Source organism: Monodelphis domestica, chromosome X, assembly GCF_027887165.1.
Source record: "Monodelphis domestica isolate mMonDom1 chromosome X, mMonDom1.pri, whole genome shotgun sequence".
Taxonomy (NCBI): Eukaryota; Metazoa; Chordata; class Mammalia; order Didelphimorphia; family Didelphidae; genus Monodelphis; species Monodelphis domestica.
The window spans coordinates 86,295,769-86,315,362 of NC_077235.1; the positions used below are offsets into that span (position 1 = coordinate 86,295,769).

Sequence of the window (19,594 nt, forward strand, 5' to 3'; positions counted from 1 at the left end):
GCTGAAATGACAAAAGGGCATTGAGGGGATGTAGAACACTGGAGACATTAATACGCTGTTGGTGGAACTGTGAACCGATCCAACCATTTTGGAGAACAATTTTATATTACACCCAGAGAATTGTAAAACTGTGAGTGTGCAATACTGTTGCTGGGTCTCTTTCATCAAGGAAAAACAAAATTTAGAGCCTATACATTCCAAGATATTGATAGCAGCTCTCTTTGTGATAGCAAAGGGCTGAAAATTGAGGAGATGTCCATCAGCTAAAGAAATTGTGGCATATGATTCTGATGGAATACTACCACACCATAAGAAATGATGGGCAGGCTCATGAAAAAAAGTCTTGGAGAGGACAGATCGGTGGTTCAGTGGATAGAGAGCCAGAGCCAGGCAGACACAGGAGGTCCTAAGTTCAAATCTGACTGCAGACATTTCCTAGCTGTGTGACTATGGGCAAGTTACTTAAATCCCCATTGTCTAGCCTTTATCACTCTTCTGCCTTAGATGAATCTGAGCTGGGTAGCTCAGATTCCTAGATGGATATAAAGGTTCAAAAAAAATCTTGGAAAGGAACTACATGAGCTAATGAAGAGTGAAATGAATAGTATGAAAATAACATTCTATACAGCTTCAGATTTCATATTTGAAGACTAACTTGTAATGTTCACTTCCAGAGAATGAATTGAGAAATGGCAACATGAAAGACGGAATCTATATATACTTATCTGTTTGCCAAATGATGCCTTCTGTGGTGTGGGGAGGGGAGGGGAGGACTAAGTTGGTACCTGGAAATAAATTCTAGTGAAAAACATTTTAAGTATGGTTCAATCTGTATTCAAACTCCATCACTTCTTTCTGTGAAGGCTGATAACCACAAGTCCTTCAGAGCTGTCCTGTATTGAAGAGTTACTAGTTAATCACTGGACACTGTTGTTCATACTGTGAAGTGTCGTCCTGGTTCTGCTCACTTCACTCTGCACCAGTTCATTTAGTCTTTCTCGATTTTGCTGAGAATTCTATGTTCTGGAGCTTCGTGTTCCATCACAATCATAAACAGAATTCTGGTTGGTCAGTCCCCAATTGATGGGGACCCCCTCAATTTCCAATTCTTTGCCACCATAAAAAGGCTGTTCCATTTTTGCGCGCACACACACACACACACACACACACACATATCCTTTCTGGCTTTTTAAAATCTCTCTGGAATAGAGACTTAGTCGTGATATTGCTGGATCAAAGAGTAGCCCTTTAGGCATAGTTACAACTGGCTCTCCAGAATAGCTGGATACTCTACTCACTTTACAACTCCAACAGTGCATCAATATCCCAATTTTCCCACATTCCTTCCGATACCTGGATTTTCCTTTCCTGTCATATCAGCCAATGTGCTAGGTGTGAGGCGCTGCCGACTCGATGTGGCTTTAATGTGCACACTCTGAGCATTGTTTTCATGACTGTAGCTCTGAGGTGTTATTTCTTCATCTGAAAACTGTCTGTTCATCCACTTTGACCAGCTACCAGATGGAGAATGTTTGCCTTTATTCTCAGAGATTTGACTCAGTTCTCTACCTATTTGAAAAATGAAGCCTTTATCAGCAAGGCTTGCTGTACTTCTTCCCAGTTTTCGGCTTTTCTATTATTGATCGCATCTGCACTGGGTTTGTGCCAACCCTTTTACATGGTGCACTTACTTATATCCTGCCATGCTCCTCCTCTCTTATTTGGCCATAAAGTCTTCGAAGGTAGGTGAGCACCCTGAATGTCTAAACCATGTACCCAGTTGGCATTATGATCTTGTGTTTTATATATATATGTGTGTGTGTGTGTGTATAATGTTGTGAGAGACCTAGTTTCCAGCAAATACCTTTCCAGCTTTCCCAGCAGCAGTTTTTGAGTTCTTTTCCCCAAAGCTGAGGTTTGTATTCATCGAACCCTAGACTCCTGGGGTCATTTATTCCTAGGTGTTGCATACCTAATCTATTCAACTGGTTCCCCACACTCTGGTAAGGTAATAGGCCTAGTTTTGAGGATTCCAGCAGGCCTTGTAATTCAGTTTAAGATCTTGCACCACTAGTTACCTTCCTTCACATTTCTTGGATTGATTCTTGATATTCTTGACATTTTGCTCCTGTAGGTCCATGTTGGCGCACCTGTGGCATCTGTGCCAAAGGGGTCTGCTCCGCTTCCCCTCTCCATGGGATCCTCAGGACATACATTTCTCCCATCACCCACCCCTCTGCCCAACACTTCCTCCCTCCCCTGTCTGGGGGGGTGGCACAGCTCACATGTCACATGAAGGTTGCAGTTTGGGTACTCGCTCTCTAAAAGGCTCACCATCACTGCTCTAGGTGAAGTTTCTTTTTTTTTCTAGTTCTATAAAATAGTTGGGGGGCACTGAATAGGTGAATTACTTTAGGGACAATTGTCATTTTAATTGCAAGGGCTACCATGGGCAATGACTGTTTCTCCAGTTGTTTGGATCTGACTTTATTTGTGTGAAGTGCTTTGTCATTGTGTTCAAATAGTTCCTAGGTTTGTCTTGACAGGGAGACTGCCCACCCCCAGGTATTTTGCAATGTCTAGAGCTCTTCCAATTCTCTCTGCCTTGCTGTTGGACTTTGTTGGTTCTAGGAATGCTCAGGATTTTATATGTGGCTTTACTTTACATATTTCATGCTGGGCTGGCCCTGTGAGAAACTGGGGAGCAGCTGCTACACACCCGGATGCTGTGTGATTGAGGGGTTCCACCCTTCCTTCCAGAAGAAGAGTTGCCCCCTGCCCCCCAGGGTGCACCAGCAGCCCGTTTCCAAGACACTAGTGCAGCAGGCCATGGCTACCCCTTCATGAGCTTGGAGCCTGGCTACTTGAAGGCCCCCATTCTCACCCAAATGACCAAGCCAAAGTCAGAGTCTGTTTTCAGGGGCTACCTGACAATTCCCCTTGCCCAAATTGGTGCCTGGAATTTAATGACGAAAAAAGAAGCAACCCTAAATACAACAGGGCATGTGACGCTGAAATCACAGGCCCTGAGACAGGGTTTCATCTTCCTCTCGCCTTTCCGGGATCTCAGTGGAAGAGAGCTTGAAGTCCAGTCATTTTGAATGGCCATGATTTGCTGCCAAATGGCCATTTCTTCTTGGGTGGACTCCATCCAATGTATAGGGGCGCCATAGCTCAAACCTAAGAGGACCGAGGAGAGCAGAGTAAAGCTGGTGGCTCCTCAAGGAGTTTTTGCAATCAGGACACAATCACTAAGATGCCAGTTAATCCAAGCAGCCTTAAAAGTACTTGGGTGAATTTCGTGTTAGCAAATGTGGCACACTTGGCTTCTGGCTAAAATGAAAATATCAGTGGGTCTATGCAGTCCAAAAATTCTCTGCAGCTCTCTCTTTGCATACATGGGTATATGTATATCTGCACTGATGTGAGCACATCCAGGTAAACAGGCATGTGCAGTGGGGAAAGCTCTAGGTCTGGAGTTAGGAAAACCTGAGTTCAAATCAGGCTTCAGACACTTACAAGCTGTGTGACCTTGGGTAAGTCACTGGTGAGTAAAGGGATAATTAGTGAATGGATGAGGTAGGAGTAGGATATTTGCTCTGTAGTGAGGGCTTGGTGGATGTCAATAGCATGTTAATAGCAGATCTAGATCATTGTGATTTCGAGTTTTTCCCAAAGCCCCACTAAACACTGTTATGAGTAGGAGTGAAGGAGGTGGAAGGTGGGAGTGATCCAAGGCCTCATGAGGTCTGGCAAGTCATGAGCCTCTAGCCCAACAAGGGGCCGAGAATGGTGAAAAGAGTGGAGGTTTGTCTAGTGTGAAGTGACTTCACCAAGGGCTCGACATAGAGAAGGGAGGAGAGTCTAGCCCTGGTAGAGGGAAGTGGAAGACCCCAGTGGGGAGGGGGAGGGCCTAAAACAGGGAAACTGAATCAGCTCAGCTAAATGCAGAAGAGGCTATGGGGAAAAGGGTGACTGATGCCATGGAAAGCGAGTTGGAGCTCTGCCCCAGTGCACACCAATGATACCACTTACCAGGTCCGTATCACTAAAGAGGGAAAGGACGATCCATGGGACAAAAAGATTCAGACCCCCTTTTTGGGGTACCAAAGATTTGGAAACTGGGTGGTAGAAAGGCTGCCCACCGACTGGAGAATGGCCAAACAAGCTGTGATGGAACACCACTGAGTCCTAACTCTAAGAGAGGATGGTGGGGACAAGCCCAAGGGAAAGGACGACTAGAGAACAGTCTCACAACAACCAGTACACTGTACTGAGGAAATCCCATTACTGTGATGACAAGTCCACTCCAGGCAGAGCTGAGTGACTCCGGGAAGATCAATGTCCTTGCCTTTGGGACCCATGGGGACTGCAGGAATTTGGTGTGCAAGGCTTTTGCCTATGTTTTATTGGCTTTTCTGTCCTTCCCAATGGGCAGAGGAGGAGTTCAGGAAGACAATTTGGAACCAAAAATCAAATAAAATTGACTAAAGGGGAAGGAGGAAGGGAGAGGGAAGAAAACAGAAATAAGGCCATGGAAAGCTTCCTGAGGCCAGTCTGAGCTCCTGATCTCTTTGTTTACCTGTCTCAAGGCCACACACAGCTCCTCCTGGGAAGTGATGGGGAAATTCCTCCCGGTCCTCCACAGGAAACTCAATGAAGGAATCCTTCAGGTCTTCAGGGTGGAGCCCATCCTAAACATGGTGGGATTAAAAATGGCATTCATTGGGCTCACCTGACAATCCTTGACTCGTGCTGGCTCTTTATGCTAGTGTCTGCAAGCATGTGACTCAGGGAAAGGAAAACCCGCCCAAGCACGTGCACATGCACAAGGGGGCTGCTGGGGTCTTTTGTTTCCCACGCCTGGGAGAGGCAGGGGCATGGAGGCTCCGCAGCTCTTCCTGGTCAAGGTACAAGTGCCTGCTGCTCCTCAGTGGCCAAGAACTGGGGGCATGAGACGCTCCGAAGCCCAGCCCCACCTGGGGTCCAGCCTCTTACTTAGTCCAAAGAAGGGAGCACATCACATCAGCTCTCCTGGGCTCCGGGGAGGCCCTCAGGAAGACCTCTTTGGGGGTGGGGCTGAGGGAAGCAGAGCCACCCCATTACCATTTTACAAAGGAGTCACTCCAGAACTCAGGCCCCAAAGGCAGAGAAGTTTGCTCACTAAGGAGGCAGGAGAATGGCCAGGGCGAAGGAAGACCGAGCCCAAGTCGTCTCTGGGGTCCCCCCTCCCAGCCCCAGGTAGCCCTAGAAGGTTCTCCTTCCCTGACGCTGAACCTAGAATTCGGAGCTCTTTTGTCAAAGGCCAGGCCTGTTGCTGGCACGGCATGGCACGGCACCCCAGAAAGCTGGATGTGCCTTCCCCAGACAGATGGGGGGAGAGGTGGGCAAAGGGCTAAGAAGCCAGAAGGCAGGGAAGGCCTTCAGGAAGCAGGTGGCACCTGAGGAGGGTGGAAGAGCTCTGAGCCTCAGTGGCTAGTGTGGGATGCCATTGACAGAGAGATAGACGCAGATCAGAGCTCGGGAAGTGACTGGCAGGAACAGAGAGAGCGACAACAGGAGAAATTGGCCGGGGAGAAGGGCAAAGGCAGGCTCAGAATGCTCCCAGAGGCGGCAGAAACCGGCTGTGTTGGATACCAGTAAGGACAGTGCCACGGACCCCGGGTGGGATCACAGATCTGATCCGAAGGGGAAACACACACGCATGTCTTAGAGAGCTTAGAGAGCCCGCCTCACCGGGACGAGAATGAGAGCTTATGTCGGGAGAGGGCAGGCAGAGGGCCCAAGACTAGATCTAGAGCTGGGCCGAACCCCCTGGCCAAGGAAGGCCTGAGGGCATTTCTAGCCCTCCCTGGGGCTCCCCCTTTGCTGTCCCCTTGCCATCTGCCCTGCCTTAACTTCCTTGGCCAGACACCTGCCCTACTGACAGGGGTTTTAGATAGTTGGGAAAGTGTATGGCAAGGAGAAGCCAGGTCTGTGATGTGTGTGTGTGTGAGTTTGAGGGCCATGACTCATCCTGGTCCCCTTCTCAAACCCTGGGTGCCCCCATCAGTGCACTTAGGCCAACCCAGCAGGTCCCCCCACCCCACCCCCCAGCACCAACGGTGACAAAGAACATAGAATGTTCCCCAGCAGGAGCTTCCAGACTCCATAACAACACAAGCCCACAGCTGCACCCCCAGGAACCTGCCTGTGGGCCCCAGGGGAAGGGTGCCTGGACTAGGGCCAGGACAGACCAGGGGCCAAAGGCAGAGGATGGTCCTGTCCTCTGGGGTAGCCAAGCACAATCAGTCTCATCCCTCTCCCATAGGGTGACTCCTGGAACCACTGGGCTGGCTCTTTGTCCTCCCAAACCCCGTTGACCTGTCACAGACAGCTCAGACATCACAGCAGATGGCCAGACTGGGCATCCACGGTGCCCAAGTACCCACTTGTGCTGCCCTACAGGGAGCTCTACCCTGCATGACAGCATAAGAATATGGCTCACACTCACCTCTGTTCAGGGTTCTGCTGACAGGGTCCAGTCCAGGCAGAGTCTCCAGAGTCTGCAGAGGGAGCCCAGACCAAGTGACTCAGTTTCCCCCACATGCTTCTGCTATCTCCCCCCTTGCCCTCCAGCCCCCCCACCCCGGCCCCTAGCACTCCACTCCATGAGAGGTTGGAAGTAAATTGGGTTCCAGCATTTCTTTTCCCTGCTGCTCCTGAGTACCCAGCATTCTCTCCCATGGGGGTGGGGAGGACAAAAGCAGGGGGGAGTCTCTGCCCAAGGCAGAAGGGAACAGAGGGTGAAAAGGAGACCTGGGGCCCCCGTTGCTACTTGGGGAGGAGGACAGGTAGAGGGAGTGTGATTGGATAAGGGAGTCAGAACCCAGGAGCCCCAGCCCTTCAGAGCCCACCCAGTGGGCTCTGCTCTCATGCCAACCACTCGGTCTCTGGCCCATCATCATTCAACACAAGAGGCCCCCAACATACATGTAAAGCTGAGAGCCCAACCTTTGCCTGGCACCTTGAGTGGCTGGGTTAGGGGGAGCCTACACCAGGCTGAAGAGGCTCCAGGAAGCCCACGGAGGTTGGGAGGAGAATCACGACGGCAGCAGTGCTGGGTCCCTAAGGAAGGCAGGCAAGGAGACCCCAACGAACCTGTCACCCAGTCATTGTCCCACGGGTGCGGCTTGCCCTGAGGCAACCCCATTTCTGCTGCCCTCACAGGCCAAGGAAAGCAGCCTCACCTCAAGGACGAGGAGATTCAGGGCAATCTGCTCCCTCAATGCTTGGGGAACTAGATACTGGCTTGAGCCAGGGCTGGCCTGGCAGGGAAGGGCACTGGTCACTCCCAGGCAAATGATGATGACCCCCTTTCAGGCACTGAGCCGCCACCCTCCTCCCATACACAGAGAGCTGACCCTGAGGACTGACCAATAGAAACTCACCATGGCAACCCTCTGTGACACAAGGCTGGGAAGGAGCCAGGGTTCAGACTCTCCTTGGTGCAGAGGGTTTGACAAGGGAGCAGGGCCGGCAGCAGCCTCCCCCCTCCCCCAGGCAGACCAGTGCCCACACCTCTGGGCTCTCCTCTATCGCCAGGGGCTTTAAACCTTGGCTGCCGCTCCCAAGCACCCCCTGGGCCACCCGCCTTCCCGGAAGGCAACCTCAGACGCAGATGGAGATACCGAAAAGCCCCAAACGCTGTGCCCAGCCCCCAGCGTGGCAGGGAGGAACCTGCACCCTCCCTGCTGGCTCCCTGCACACAGTTAGGCCTCCCCGAAAGAGGGCAGAGTGGCCCAAGGCAGGAAAGAGACGGACGCCGTCCGCCCGAGGGCCTCTCCCTCCCTGCCTCCGAGCCCCGGCAGCAGGCTAGGAAAAGTCGAGGGTGCTGAGCCTGGGTCTGCCAAAGAGCTCAGCTGGGAAGCCTGAACGGGGGGGGGGGGGGGGGGGGCGAGGGCTCTGAGGCTGTCCGCGGTCACGGACAGGGAGGGACCCGGGGCCAGCCCAGCCCTTCTCGGAATCCCGTCTGGCAATGCCTAAAAGCAGCCACCAAGGGCTACAGAGCCAGAGCCACAACAGAAACTGGGGGCTCCTCTCCCCCTCGGGGACCCCCCCCCCACGGCTCCAGCCCAGGCCCCTCCCCGGGCTGCCTTCAGAACAAGGGATGGCATCAGTACCCCATGCGGTGGTGGCTCATTCCACGGCCTGCCTTCACCCCGGCCAGGGCCGTTGGACGCTGCAGCCGCCGTGTTAATCAAGACTCCTCTGCCTGAAGCCCGCCAGAGCGCCTCAATTTCACTGGCTGGGCGGTGACGTCACAATGGAGCCCTCGGCCAATCAGCTCTCAGCCCTGGACAGCTCAGCCTCAATTGTGACCTTGGCCCGAGCCTCCGCGGGGGCAGCAGCAGGCTGGCCCAATCCGTCCTCGGGAAGCTCCTTAGGGAGTGTCACCGGGGACCTCCGTGCCCCGAGCCCCGGGGCTCCCTCAGGGAACACACACAGCCCAGTTAGCCTCTCTGCAAAAGGCAAAAAGCACGTCCCTCCAGAGCCCAGGAGCTCCGCCCCTGCACCTCTCCGCCGGCCCTCCGGCCCGCCTGCACCCCCCACGCCGCCCCCAGGCCCCACACTCGGGCCCCACGTCCTCCCTCGGGGACTCCCGGGCACTCCCTCCCATCTGACCTGGCTTCCTGCCCGTCCTCTCCCCAGAGGGCCTTTCTCCTACTTCCCCCCTCCCTCCTCCCCCGCCTTCGGGGACTCTCGGGGGCCGACGTGTCCCGGGGGGTCCCCGCGTGCTGGGGGGCTGCACTGGCAGCTTTCCCGAACCACAAAGAGCCTCCTGGAAGGCCCTGGCCCGAGACACCGGCCCGGCCTGTCTTTCCCAGAACGCTCCAGCGCGCTTGGGCAGCAGCCTCTGCTCCAGCCCTCCAGACGGAGGGTGGTGCCTCATCTCAGCGCTGGGGCGGCCCCGGGCCCCTCAGCCATGCCGGGGGCGCCCAGGAGCCCAGAGGGACTCCGGGGACTCCGAGGCCTCTGTGGGCACTGTGGCCCAGCTCCCCCGCCCAGCTTTCTCTGCTCTCCTGGGCAGAGGCTGTCCGAAGGCTCCTTCAGGAGAGGGGGAGACCTGGGGGCGGGGCGGGGGTCGAGGCCAGGAGCCCCTGCCTTGGGCTGCCGCCCCTTTCCCTCCCCTCAGGACCAGAGCCTTCTTCGGCCTTCCCTGGTCTGCCTGAGCCCCCAGCACAGAGGGCTGCCCTGGGCCACAGAGGACGGGTCTTCGAGCCCTGCCTCAGCCCCTTCCTCCCCGGTCCAGAGGCCTCCCCTCTCTGGGCCTCTGTTTCCTCAGCTATAAAGTGAGAGGGTGGGAGATGCTGCCCTCTAAGGTCCCTTCCAGCCCTCAGCCTCTGGGGAGAGCCTGGAGGGAGTGGGGAGGCCTGGCCGGAGGCTAGTTCCGAATTTCTGCTCAGTCTAGCCAGGCCCTTGGAATGGGCTCTGAGCAGGTCCCGCTGGGCCAGTTTCCTGGCTTAGCTCCCAATAGTGCACTCAGGCTTCCCCACAATGCCCACAACTCAGTAAAATGTTCTCAGCCCTCGGCAGAATCCGGCTGGTCCCACCATTGACCAGAGAGGGAGCCCAGCCAGCTCCTGACCAGAGGCACAAGATGGAGCCTGCCACGTGGGTTCACTCAGTTGCCCCAATTCATCCCTCTGTGCCCTCCCTCCTCTCCCAGGAGGAGCAGCCCAGGCTGACTCCTGAGCTGGGGAAACAGAGCAAGCCAGGCAGGCAGGGGCAGCTGGAGCAGTCAAGGGGGAAGGTTCTAGAAGCAGGCGACAGTTGGCAGCATGGCCCCAGCCCATGTGAGCCTGGGGCAGGAGCCCCCTGTGTGCAATCAGCAGAGCTGAGGGGTCATGGAAGCCAGGGGAGGAGGGAAGCAGCCTGCCCCCCACCCCAGGGAGCCGGCCCTGACCCTGGAACAGCAGGGCACGAAGGGGGCAGATCCTGGCCTGAGAGGATTCCCCTCCCTTCTGATGCCAGGAAAACCAGCTAGTCACTGCCAAGGTGCCCCATCTGCACCTTCCCTCTCATGGCAGGCTCTGTGTAACAGACCCAGAGAAGATGGGCTCTCCTTCCCTGACTACAGTCAAGCCTGTGCCAGGTGGAGGCCAGACCAGAGACTGCCCACATCCTGGGCTTGCTACCTCAGGGCTGGCGGGCTGGCAGGCAGGCAGGCAGGCAGGCAGGCTCTCTCCCCCTGCCTCCTCCCCACCTTGAGTGTAGTGGAAGCTAGAGACAGAGGAGGGCCCCATGGAGGAGGAAGCTGGAGGCAGGGGGTCTAGACCAGGGTGCCAGGCTTTCCCAGCCCAACCTCCACCTTGTTCTCTACCCAAGTCCTCTACCCCAGAGGGCTCCTTCCCTGGGAACCTGGAGGGGTTGGGGAGCAGGGGGCAGAGCCTGGGAGCACAGGGAAAGGGAGCAGGTGGCATGGGGGGAAGCAGGGGCAGGAAGATGGAGGAGGCTGTGTTTTCAGAAGGGACAACTGTGGGGAGCAGAAGTAAGCAGGACTATGAAGAAGTCACCATAGAAGATCTTTATTTTTCTTTTTGCGATGGGAGAGCTTTTTATTTTTAGAGAAAAGAATGTAAGATAACACATTAAAACTTCAAAGAATGTCCTCCATGAGCAACATCTGGGGAGAGGATGACTTTGGGCCTTCTGCTCTTCTCTAGTTGCAAGGAGTCATGGGTCCACAGGGGAAGGGCCACAGAAGAAGAGAAAGGGAAGGAGAAAAGATGGGAATTTAGAAGGGAAAGGAAGGAATAAGGAAGGAAAGAAAGAAGGAAGGAAGGAAGGAAGGAAGGAAGGAAGGAAGGAAGGAAGGAAGGAAGAGGGAGAGGAGAAGGGAATGAGGGGGAAGGGAGACGAGGGGAAAGGGAGGAAAGGAAGGGGATCTGATCGTGGGCTTTAGTCCTTCCTAGACTCCAATTACAGTGCCTCTGGGACGATCTGAACAGAGGAAATAGCTTCAGCTCTTCCATCTTCCTGTCCAAAGCCACCTGGGAGATTTTGGGATATTATGTTCCAGGGAAGAGGTCTATGTCTTCCATTTCCATTCCTGACTATGGGTCCTCGAGGGCCATCAGGGCGAGACTGGCTATGGTGAGAGGCAACTACTCCTGATCTTTCCTCTGTGAATCTCCCATCTCTTACTCCAGCCAAAGCTGCCAGCATGCCCTCGGGGAAGGCCCGGTATCTTCTGCCATGGGTCATTGATCGAATTCTGTGATGATTGTTTGGGAAGATCTGTGACTGTCTGGCTTGGACAACTACTCCATCTCTTCCATCACCAGCACCAACAAAGGCTACATGTAGATATTCTGGAAAGGCCTGAGGCTGATGTCCATAGACCCTGGGGACTGGTGGTGTGGTCCCTGGAACCTCATCACCTCCTCCACCCAAAGCTGTTAGAAGCATGTTCGGGAGGGTATGGCCAACTCTGACAATGACTACTGATGGGGAGATGGTTCTCCCTGTCCCATTTCCTACCAAGGGAACACGGCCACCTCCTTGTTGAAATGAAGGCATCCTCAGGCTGGCCTCTGGCACTGGGTGGGATCCAGGTCTGCCATCCAGTCTTCTCCCTGGAACCTGCCCAGGGGGCAGTCAGAAGGGTCTCAAAACAGCCACAAAATTCATAGGAAGAAAGTGGTGCTCCTGTTCTTTCATCCCCTCCCCTGGAGGAGGCTTTGATGTGAACATTCCCATCCACCTCCCAAGGGAGGGAGTGTTGTCTGATGTAGGGCCCCTCAGTCATGGCAACCTCAGAATGTTTCTGCATAGTGACATCTTTCAAGCTTTGTGATCTCACTGTCCCCCCTAGGGGTGACTAGTTGGCTGGGCTCAGTCATTTCCTCTCCATCTAGGTGACAGGAGTTAGGGAGCCAGCTATCTCCATAAATTCAAGTGGAAGGGTCCAGAAGCCCACTGAGATTCAAAATAACATTCTCTCTCAAGCAGGTGAAGCTCTTCACCTGAACTGCTTGATAACTGTGGCTTTGGAGATGTGATCCAGGGAAGAGGCAGGTTCTAGCTCAGGCTCAGAGGCAAAATGTTAGTCATTCTGCCCTGGATCAGGGATCAGGTCTCTCTAGCCTTGGACTCACCCTAGTTGGGCAAGTCACTTTCTTGCTGCCTGCCTCAGTTTCCCTGTCTATTAATTAGGGGTCAGGAAACCTCCTAGACAAAATGAAATCCAGTTTAAGAAGCATTTGGCACGGTCCCTAGCGCACCATAGGTGCCACATAAATGCTGTTACTATCTAGACCAAACTAGGCCTGCCAAGGTGCCAGCCTCAACTCAAAGACTCCCCAACCCATGTCCTGCTCCTAAAGAGCTCAGGCTAGTAGAACAGCTATTGTGCCTCCAGTGCCCCTGCCTGACCATGAATATTGGCACTTCCTTTGAACTGGAATCAAACCATCAACCTAAACATTCCCACAGATATATAATCTACAGTCCTCCACTCTATCAGCTGAGCTATCAAAGGGCACCAATACTAAATCAGCAGATTTTGTTACTATCAAAGCTGTGGAAGCTATGCCTCTAAGACATGGTGGGGTTCCTGAAGCTACTGGGTCCAGCTGGGCTGAATAATAAGCAACTGGATGCTGAACAGATCCTAAAGTTTGAGTTAAAACACCTGAAGCTTACCCCCTCTCTGTTCATGCACATACAAGGTAAATAACTTTTTGTAATCTGGAATGCCTAAAGCAGAGGCAGACAGGATAGCTTGTTTTAATTCTAAAAGAGCTGACAGGAATTCTGCATCTTATCTAAGCAGTTCAGGAACTAAATTTTTTGTCAGAGTTATAGGGTGTTTAGTGATTCCCCCATTGTGAGGGATCTGTTGCCTACAAAATCCTGTTGCTCCTAAAACTGCCCTCAAATGTTTTTTATTGGAGGGGGCAGTCAATTTCTGAATAGCTTCAATGAACTTAGTGGAAATGGAGCAGCCACTGGCAGTTAGAACAAACCCTAAATATTCAACTTTGGGGAGACACCACTGAACCTTTGCCTTTGCGACCTTGTGGCCTCTCCCTATATAGTTCTAGGAGAAGGTGCTTGCTATCTTCCTGGCACACTGTGGCATTTGGTGTGGCCAAGAACAGATTACCTACAAATTGTATCAAACAGCTCTTCTGAAAAATTATATTTGCTAAATCCTGTTTTAAAATTTGTGAGAACAGGGTTGGATTGTCGATGAATCTTTGTGGCAGTCTTGACCATAACCACTAGGAGCCTTTCCAAGTGAAGGCAAATATATTCCTAGAATTTTCATGGATAGGGATTGAGAAGAATGCTGAGCACAGATCCACCACAGTAAAATATGTGGCTGTGCTTCTGAGAATAGAGGAGATATTTGTGACTGAGTTGGGAAACTCAGGGTGTCTTTTTTTATGACATGACTATTTACAGCCCTTAGATCCTGTATGAACCAATAAAATAGGTTTTCCATTAGGTCCTAGCTTTGGCTTTTTTACAAGGAGAATAGGTGTATTATATTTAGATTTGCATGGAATTATTATTCCTTGCTTAATTAATGAATCTATCATTGGGGACATTCCATCAATAGCTTCTCTTGATAGGGGGTAGTGAGGAATGGAAAGAGGTGGACTACCTTTTGTCTTAATCTGAATAAGAACAGCTAATTTGTGTAGACTACATTAGAAAATGATGAGGCCCAGAGAGACTCAGGTAAATCAGCTAGGATTTCAAAGGTGGATGGTTCCTTCACTTCCAGGACAGTGTGTAAATAGAATTTTATACCTTGAAACTACATTACCCAATATCCCTTTACTTTTTTATCCCCACATTGTGTCCTTACCCTATATCAATAAAGTTGTTTGTAACTCCACTATCTCTCTCTCTCTCTCTCTCTCTCTCTCTCTCTCTCTCTCTCTGTCTCTCTGTTTCTTCCTTCCACACTCTTCTCCTCTTTCCCCAGACCACGGTCAGGTTATCTCTCTCTCATGATTTTTTTGTTTCCTTTACTTCAAGTTATTAATAAATTCTTATAAAATATAATACCTGGAGTATTGGATATAATTTTTAATCTTACAATGGGAAACAAAGTTAAGGATTACTCAGACAATTCTAGCATCATAGAGCCATCTGGGGAGCATGTTGTGGCTCTGTTTGCATAAAAGATTGCTCCCTAACAAATTTGTAGAGGAATCAGGCATTAAAAGGAAAGAATGTTCTACTGATAGGGGTCCCACTTCATTGCTTTTAGTAATGCATTTCTAGCCTGGCATAGATATAAGTAATCTTCCTCTGAATTTGAGTCTCTTTTAGGGTCTTTAATTGGCCAATGAATTTTTTCTCTTCTATTGTTTTTTGGGGGGGGTTGGTTTTCTTTTGAGAATTGATTCATATACTAATAACTTTGCCATGTATCCTGGGGTGATTCTAATGTTGATGAACACCCTCCTGGGTGGGATTGTATAACTATCCTAAAATCCAAGGTTTAAAATCTTTTCAAGAAATTTTAGAAAAAGAAAATTGCCAATACCCTGAATCAAGAAAGCGGATCTTTTGAAGAAGGTACCATAAGGATGCCTGCAGAAACCACACACTGCATCAAGAGATCCAGAGTGAACTTTGGGATACAATGAACTGAACTGAAGGGGGTGAATATATCATTTATTCTGAATGCAACTCTTATGTCAAAGGGGAGTGCCGCCTAATTGGCATTTTGTTCATGTGTCTATCAAAAATTTTTTTGTTTTTTCTTTCACTTTTATCCCCAAATTGTTGTAATTCCCTCTAGGTAACGTGGTATATTTTATACATTTCTAGTAATAGAATCTTTAGATATACAAGCTGGTTATTTGAAATGAGTCATTGGGGAGACTGGGCATGTTAATCTCCCAAAGACCTCAACTGGGTAGATTTCAACATGCTCATCTCCTAATAAAACCACAGGGTGGATTGTTGGAAGAAAATTTCTCTCTCCATTATGTTGCTTTGTTTAACATGACATCACCTGTCAGTGACAAGGAGGTCAAAGATCACTGAGTTAATTCAGGTATAGATAAGCCCTTAGAGAAAGGAAGTTGAAGAACCAAGGAAACAATGAGACAGAAAACTGATTCCACAGGCACTGTCTCCCTGGGCAGCCCAGGCAAATTTAGAAACGATGATTGGTTCCTTAGATGTGATGTGTGAGAGCTAGTGGGTGGAGAAAACAGCTTGAAAGGGGAGACTCAGGAGCCTTGTTGAAGCTTAGCTTCAATCCATCATGGTGGCCAATAGATTAGCAAACCAAATATCTCTTTACTACTACTACTTGGATTTAATAAAGTTATGAAGCTACTAGTAGTCTCATAATTTGAATTATTATGCCACCACATCCAGGGGCTCTCCTCTCCTCTCAGGGCTCTGTTCCAGAAACACTAGGAACCTTCCATCATCTAGGCTCATGTCAGGGTTCTCGTTTAAGTCATTATCACCAATTGAAGGCCCTTGATTGGGGTTTGGTTTTTCTTTCCTGCCTGGGCTGATCTCACTGGACATGAGGGTGTCTATGCCCACGCCCCTCAAAGTCAGGGCTGAGGCTGCACTAGATGTACGAATGAGTGTGTTTTTGCCAGCTGACAATATCAGCTCCCAGAAGGCTGAGGGGGCTGACCATGGGAGCACTCATTTCACCTTCTCTGGGGAGGTCTCCCTCATCTTCTCTGAGCTCCCTCAGCCCTTCTTTGTCACTCACTTGGGACAGTCCCTGTGCCCCACAGCATTATTGGCCAGGCCATTATTGGCCAGGCCATTATTGGCCTTGAGAGGGAAGGGTGTGGCAGTATGGGCTGGCCAGGCAGTCCCTGCCATAGATCCCCTTGGGGACAGCACAGGTCCCTGAGCTCATGAGGTAACAACCCTGCAGCAGCCCCTGTGCCCTCCACTCTCCTTCTGGCTGTGGAGATGAAATGAAGCCTGTTCACTGGTTGCTCCTGCAGGAAGGCAGCCACAACCACAGGAAGAAACAGGAAACTGGTGGCCCCCACAGTCCTTTTCCCCATCTCCAGAAACTCCATCTCTGGGGGCTGCCTCCACAGAAGCCCAGAATTCTGGCTGCCTAGGCAGGAAGTAGTCCTCCCTGCTCTGACCTCTGCCCTGGTCAGCTGCACATGCCATCTGGACTGCTGCACTGGGTGATGGGAAGGAAGGTGGGGGCAGAAGAGTCCAATCATCTGTGAATGGAGGATGAAAAGAAGAGGTCTCCCCTGACCACTACCCCTCCCTGCCCAGCTTGTCCCATCCTTACTGAGGTCTAAGTGTGTACCAGATGAGTTTCCTCTTGTCCCAGTTCCAGTTGGCCAAGTTGATCTCTATCTCTCCCATGAAAATATATCCCAGAAGGTCATTGTGCCACATGGAGAGGTTCAGCTTCTGGTCTATCAGGGCCATTTTCTCAATCTTGTACTGGAAAACACCCCAGCCACACCCATGGCCAGATGAGGGCAAAGGCACTGGGGCTGGTTCCCCAATGTTGGCCCCCTGACCCAAAAGTGGCCCTTTCTGCTACCCTTCGCAAGCTCACAGACACCCTTTGGAGGGTCATCTTTCTCCATCCCTTCAGGCAGAAACGAGGACTGAGGAAAGAGGCCAGGGGAGTTGAGGCCTTGAGGTCAGGGAACCAGCCAGGTGGGTGGCAGGACATGAAGACCCCAACCTGGGAGTGGAGGAGGCAGTGGGGGAGTCTGAGAGCCAAGGAGCTGTCCAGCACCTGGAGAAGGGGCTCAGGTGCTCAGAGGGCATGAGGGCTGGGAAGTGGGAGAGCAAGACTGTTTGCCCTGAAGGGGCAGGAAATCCATCACTGCCACCTCTGTGTGCACAAGAGCCAGGCCTAATGGGGGAGGGGGCAGAGAAGGGGGGCTGTGCAGGTGCTGTGGAATCCTGGGAAGGGTCAGTTGGTTTTGCTAAACTGTCTCCTTTCCCTTTTTCTCTCTCCTTCCTTCTATTTCTTTCTTTCTGTCTCTCATTCTCTTTCCCTCCTTCCTCTATATCCCTGTCTCTGTATGTCTCTCCCTCATCTGTCTGTCTGTCTGTCTCTTTTCCTTAAGGGAAAGCTCTTGGTGAGGGCTGCTGGTGAACCCCAGTGGATGCCAAGCCACAGGGTGCTCTACCCCAAACCGCTGACCCATGTCAGGTGAGAGAAGAAGAAAAGCCACACTGGTCAGTTCCCAGCCTCTAAAGGGGAAGCTCAGGCATCCATCCCAGGGAAATGATGGGCTTTGTCAGGGGTCTCCCCCTAGAGCATGGACAGGGCACGGTGACACTCCCCTGCAGAAGTCAACTGCAGCCTGGAGGCTGAGCATGCTGAGGCCAGCAGAGCACACCAAGCCCAAGAGGCTCTCCTGTCTGTCTCCCCACTTACTGGCTGTCAGGGACTGCCCACAGAGCCAATGATTGGCCAGCCTTTCAAGCATGCCAGGCAGTCCCCAGTGGCGATGGCAGCTCCCTGAGCACCTCACACTGACAGCTAGCTGTTCCTTAGTATCTCTGGGAACGCACAGCCCCTCTGGCAGGCAGGCTGGCACCCTTGTATCATAGTCCCATTTTACAGTGGGGGACAGCGCTCTGTGAGGCCATCTTGGTGTGGGCTGTTGGCACCCAGGCCCCTGCCTGCCCATCTGGGTTGCCTTCCTGGGGCTGGCTCCGGGCTCACAGGGTTTGGAAAGCCAAGGGGGAAGCCTGAGCCACTGAGCTCTTCCTACCTTCAGCATTTCTTGGAAAGTCGGGTTCACAGTCCTTTTCCTCACAGACGTCTTCCTTTTACCCAGTCAGGTGCTGTCAGGGACCAGGTAGGTTTTGACATACCTGGCAAGGGAGCACCCAGGGGAGTGGGAAGAGCACCAGGCCTGGGGCATGGCCACAGACACCTGCTCTACCAACGGAGCTTCAGGGAGTGAGGCAAGTGTATGGCAAGGAGAAGCCAGGTCTGTGTGTGTGTGTGGTATATGTGGTGTCTATGTGTTGTGTGTGTTATGTGTGTGGCGTGTGTGTAGTATGTCAGTGTGAGGGCCATGACTCTTGTCCCCCTTTCTCACAAACCCTGGATCCCCCCTCCTTCCCCCCCCCCAAGTGCATTTATCCCAACCCAGCAGAGGACTGGTAGAGGGAGTGATTGGATAAGGGAGTCAGTACCCAGGAGCCCCAGCCCTTCAGAGCCCACCCAGTGGGCTCTCCTCTCATACCAACCACTCGGTCTCTGGCCCATCATTCAGCACAAGAGGCCCCCAACATACATGTAAAGCTGAGAGCCCAACCTTTGCCTGGCACCTTGAGTGGCTGGGTTAGGGGAGCCTACCACGGGCTGAAGAGGCTCCAGGAAGCCCACGGAGGTTGGGAGGAGAATCACGACGGCAGCAGTGCTGGATCCCTAAGGGATGCAGGCAAGGAGACCCCAACAAACCTGTCACCCAGTCCCATGGGTGTGACTTTCCCTGAGGCAACCCCATTTCTGCTGCCCTCAGTCCCCCGGGGGCAGGGAAGCCCAGACACCAATTCACTCCTCTGAATCCCATTTGTAAATGCCTAAATCAGAACGTGAAGGGTTACGACAAAGGGAACAACCACCAAGCCAGGATCATTTCACACACAGGGAGCCCCCCTAACCCCACTGGAGTTCCTGCACTCCTAGAAATCTATCCCCTGGAGGCCTGGCTTAACAACCCCTTTGTCTTTAGATCTTGGAGTGGTAGAAGTACCCCATGGCATGGTGGCTCATTCAGTTGCTAGTCCTGTCTTCACCCAGGCCAGGGTTTTGGACGCAGTGCCTCTGGGTTAAACAAAACTCCTCTACCGTGGACTACCTCCGTTCATCCAGCCCCAGAGCACCTCAGTTTCAGCCACTTTGCATTGAGGTCACAATGGTGCCATTGTCTAATCACCTCAACCTTGAACAGCTTGGCCTCAGCCATTAGCTTGTGGCCCATTAGCTTGTGCTTCGTAGAGGTCAGGAGCCCCTTGGGGATCAGAAGCCTCCTTAGGAAGTCTCACTGGGGATCTGAGTGCTGACCGACTCCCTCCAGAGCCCAGGAGCTCCGCCCCTACACATCTCCTGTGGCTTTCCAGAGCCCTCATTGCCCTGCCTGTCTGCACCCCCCCAGGCCCAACATTCCTGCCCCACCTTCCTCACCCTCCTTGGGGACTCCTCAGCACTCCCTCCCATTTGACCTGGCTTTCTGCCAGTCCTCTCCCCTTATTGCCTTCCAGTTGAGTTCCACTTGCCTCCTTCCCTCCCTCCATCCCTGAGACCAGAAGCCAAGGGACAGAGCTCACATGTGTGCTCGTGCCAAACACACTTTCATGCGGGGCATGTTCTGTGAGCTCCTTCCCTGAGGGTGGGTTCCTTTCCAAGTTGTCTGGGATCGTTGTATGGCTGACCCTATGACAGTGTGGCTGTTCTTGTGTCTTCTCACTTCTCAAGTCTTCCCAGGTCTCCTGGCATTCCATCCCAACCCCAGTTGGCCATTCCTCAGAATTCTTGGCCACAACAAAGAGCCCCGGTTGAGATGTTAGCCCAGGCAGGGCCCTTTTTCTCTCTGGCCTCCAT

General features: G+C 52.2%; 1 protein-coding gene and 2 long non-coding RNA genes across 9 annotated transcripts in view; 1 reads left to right on the top strand and 2 right to left on the bottom strand.

Annotated features, from left to right (window-relative positions):
* The window catches only part of LOC103102557 (synaptotagmin-like protein 2), a 46,488-nt gene extending 37,964 nt beyond the window's left edge, over window positions 1-8,524 (bottom strand). Inside the window, exons 1-5 of one of the 4 annotated variants that reach the window (XR_001625387.2) lie at window positions 8,163-8,524; window positions 6,994-7,107; window positions 6,494-6,545; window positions 4,583-4,694; window positions 2,910-3,180 (exon numbers count right to left, since the gene is read on the bottom strand). The gene's annotated coding sequence lies outside the window, so the exon portion shown is untranslated. Of the gene's footprint in view, window positions 1-2,909; window positions 3,181-4,582; window positions 4,695-6,493; window positions 6,546-6,972; window positions 7,108-8,162 lie in introns of those variants that run through there. The other 3 variants (XR_474493.3, XR_008914668.1, XM_056809458.1) reach the window with 3 other exon arrangements.
* Window positions 8,525-10,552: 2,028 nt separating this feature from the next.
* LOC103092632 (uncharacterized) lies at window positions 10,553-18,875 on the bottom strand. Of its 4 annotated transcripts, none has more exons than XR_001625390.2 (5): window positions 18,747-18,875; window positions 18,347-18,418; window positions 17,754-17,856; window positions 16,319-16,458; window positions 10,553-16,226 (listed from the first exon to the last, which is right to left on the bottom strand). It is a non-coding gene; the product is annotated as an uncharacterized LOC103092632 (long non-coding RNA). The 4 variants fall into 4 exon arrangements; XR_001625389.2 differs by having other exon boundaries at window positions 16,301-16,458; XR_008914711.1 differs by having other exon boundaries at window positions 18,306-18,418.
* LOC130456162 (uncharacterized) lies at window positions 16,445-18,305 on the top strand. The gene is made up of 3 exons (XR_008914713.1): window positions 16,445-16,680; window positions 17,100-17,185; window positions 17,820-18,305. It is a non-coding gene; the product is annotated as an uncharacterized LOC130456162 (long non-coding RNA).
* Window positions 18,876-19,594: the final 719 nt, after the last annotated feature.